A 3,441-nucleotide genomic window follows, 5' to 3' on the forward strand; every position below is an offset into this window, starting at 1 on the left:
AATTAAAGGGCTGGGATTACAGCCATGAGCCACTGCACCTGGCAGGCTCTCACTTTCTTATAGGATTAAGTTCAAGATCCTAGTCCTGACATTCAAGGCCTCTGGGTTGAATTTAAATTTGCTGATTTATCAGTCTACTTTATACCTCTTTGATTTTGCTTGTGCTGTTTTCCATACCAGAAACGCCCTTTCTGGCTATATATACCTGACAAACCATGCCCATCTTTTGGGTAGCTGGATGTCAGCTCCTCTGGAAATCTCTCCTGATTCTCTGCCCCTTGGTAGAACTGGTCATATCCTCTTTTGTGCCACTGGCTCCCCTTCCCCAACATACTTTAATGACATCACTTATCGCTAGATCATATAATTTTCTATTTCTTTATCTGTCTCCCTCACTAGAATAAAAAACTCCTTAATAGCTTATGAATTTCCTACTAGATTGTGAATCTCAGCACGTAGAACTGTGCCTGGTTTATAGTAAATGCTTAGTAAACGTCTGTGGAATAAATCATGTAGAATTTATTTAGCATTTTAAATTTTTTGTTGTTTGTTTGTTTGTTTAAATTTAATTAATATACTTATTTTTGAGACAAAGTCTCACTCTGTCACCCAAGTTGGAGTGCAGGGGCGCAATCATAGCTCACTAGAGCCTTAACCTCACGGGCTCAGATAATTCTCCCACCTCAGCCTCCTGAGTAGCTAGAACTACAGGCACCCACCACCACATGCGGCTAATTTTTATATTTTTGGTAGAGATGGGGTTTTGCCATATTGCCCAGGCTGTTCTGTAATGCTAGAGATCAAGCAATTCGCCCTCCTTGACCTCCCAAAGTACTGGGATTACAGGCATGAGCCACCATGTCCAGCCTAGCATTTTAACCTTCAAAGGGCTTTCTCTGTACTGTTCCATTTGATCTTTTTTGATCATGTGAGGAAGTAAGGGCAGGTATTAATTACTGTGAATGCTTTATGGATGAAGAAAGGGAAACAGCAGACAGCTGGCAAGTGGCAAAGCAAGAATTTGAGCCCAGTTTTTCTCAGAAGCGAAAACCACGACCCTGTATACTGTCATCTGCCCAGATCCTCTCAGATCTCCTACCAGTTCCTCCTGACCCTCCTTTGGCTTCTGTTTGTTTTTGCTCCCAGTAACCAGCTCCTGAGACACTTCAAAAGAGGAAGATCCTCAAGTTACTAGAATGGTTTTTGTTCCTTCCCTATTCCCTGGTCTCTAACAAATGACTGATTAGATGCAGGAGTCTGAAAGACTGGCATTCTTGCCTCTGGGTAGAATTTTTATACTCTTGAGCTCTCTCAGGGATTAATAGGGATTAAACTACTCTCTCGAGGACTTTGCTTGAAATCTCACCTTTGCTTGGCTTTTTGCTTTTTCCCTGCCCAGCTCAACTTCTCCTGTGCCCTACTGACTTCTCCTTGGAGTATTTCCTTAAGACCCTATCCCCACCCCACCCCCGCCAAAAAGAAAGAAAGAAAAGGTTGGGCATGATGGCTCATGCCTGTAATCCCAGCACTTTGAGAGGCCAAGGTGAGGATCGCTTGAGCCCAGAAGTTCAAGACCAGCCTGGGCAACAGTGAGATTTCATCTCAACAGAAATTAAGAAAATTAGCTGGGCGTGGTGGCACATGCCTACAGTCCCAGCTACTCGGGAGGCTGAGGCAGGAGGATCAGTTGACCTGGGAGTCAAGGCTGCCTACAGAGTCGTGATTGTGCTACTACACTCCAGCCTGGGTGACAGAGTGAGACTCTGTCTCTAAACAATCAATCAAACAAACATCTCTTACTGAGAAATCCTGTCTCAGGGTCTGCTTCCAAGGTTCCCCAGGCCTTCAACTAAGCATGTCCTTAGTTCCTACTATGTGTCAGAACTTGTCAGGTGCTTTTTACAAAAGCTAGTTTATTTACACAAACTCTCTAAGAGTGAAGTACATATATTTAATTTTCTTTTGAGGGTAAGACTGTGTCAAAAAAAAAAAACCCTTCATTAAAATAGTCTCTTTTTTTCTCCTACTATGAAATTATCTTTCCTTAACTATAAATCATTCTAATGACCATGTGATCTTTGGCAAGTTTCCTCACCTCTAGACCCCAATATTCTTACCTTTAAAGTGAGGAAATAAGATAATGAGAATGCCTATCATAATAGGATAGGTTAATGGAAAACAGAATAGCGCCAAACATGTGTTAACTTAATAAATGTTAGCCATTGTTATTATTTTAGTACTTCTACTGCTACTTGTAAACAGGTTATGCTCCAAAGACTGTGAGTCCTTTTGTTCATATGTGCGTTGTAGTGCTCAACCAGAGACTCAGGATAGTCAAAACACTAAGTTACTTGCATAAGTCCCGTATGTAACATACCAAGAAGGGGCTGCTTGCTCAGATATCAAATTGTTATTTCCAAGTGGGTAGATCAGAAATATAATTGAATTGTCTTCACAAGCCACAAGAGTAAATTTCTATTCCCTCTTGTGGTGACTCTGAGAATTACCATCACTGCTTTCATCAGAGACCTAATAGTACCAAATTTGCAAGGAGACCACTGAGAAACTACACTCAATTCAGAGGCTCCCAAGTTGGAGTTCCAAATCCCTACATGTCAGAGAAGGTGCTAATGAATATTTTCAAAATTTCAAAAAATAGAGCAAAAATCATTCAATTACTTGTGAAAAAAAAGAAAAATATTTTCACACATATTAACTCTTTTAATCCTAACAGCCCTGTGAGGTAGGTACCATATAATCATTCCCATTTTACAGATGGAGAAGTTGATTCCCAGAGACTTTGAAAAACTTGCCCACGGAAGTGAATAAGGTTTGAACATAGGCAGTCTGGCTTTAGGGCCTGTATACTTAACTACCCAGCTGTATGTTTGCGGTAATATAAGCTCCATTTCCCCAGTGCTTTCTGTGTGCCAAGCTCCACGCTAAGCTAACACCATACATCCTCACAACTAAGCTGCACTTTGGAGATGGAAAAGCTCAGACTCAAAGGGGCATGAGGGCCTGGGGGCGATGGCTCATGCCTGTAATCCCAGCACTTTGGGAGGCCAAGACAAGCAGATCACTTTGAGGTCAGGAGTTCAAGACCAGCCTGCCCAACGTGGTGAAATCCCATGTCTATTAAAAATATAAAAATTAGCTGGGCGTAGTGGCAGCTGCCTGTAATCCCAGCTATTCAGAAGATAGAGGCAGTAGAATCACTTGAGCCTGGGAGGCAGAGGTTGTAGTAAGTCGAGATAGTGCTACTGCAGTCCAGTATGACAACAGAGCAAGACTCAATCTCAGCAAAAAAAACAAAACAAAACCCAAAACAGCCCGGGCGCAGTGGCTCACGCCTGTAATTCCCAGCACTTTGGGAGACTGAGGCGGGCAGATCACCTGAGGTTGGGAGTTCAAGACCAGCCTGACCAACATGGAGAAACC

Source organism: Colobus angolensis, unplaced genomic scaffold, assembly GCF_000951035.1.
Source record: "Colobus angolensis palliatus isolate OR3802 unplaced genomic scaffold, Cang.pa_1.0 Scaffold4, whole genome shotgun sequence".
Lineage (NCBI taxonomy): Eukaryota > Metazoa > Chordata > Mammalia > Primates > Cercopithecidae > Colobus > Colobus angolensis.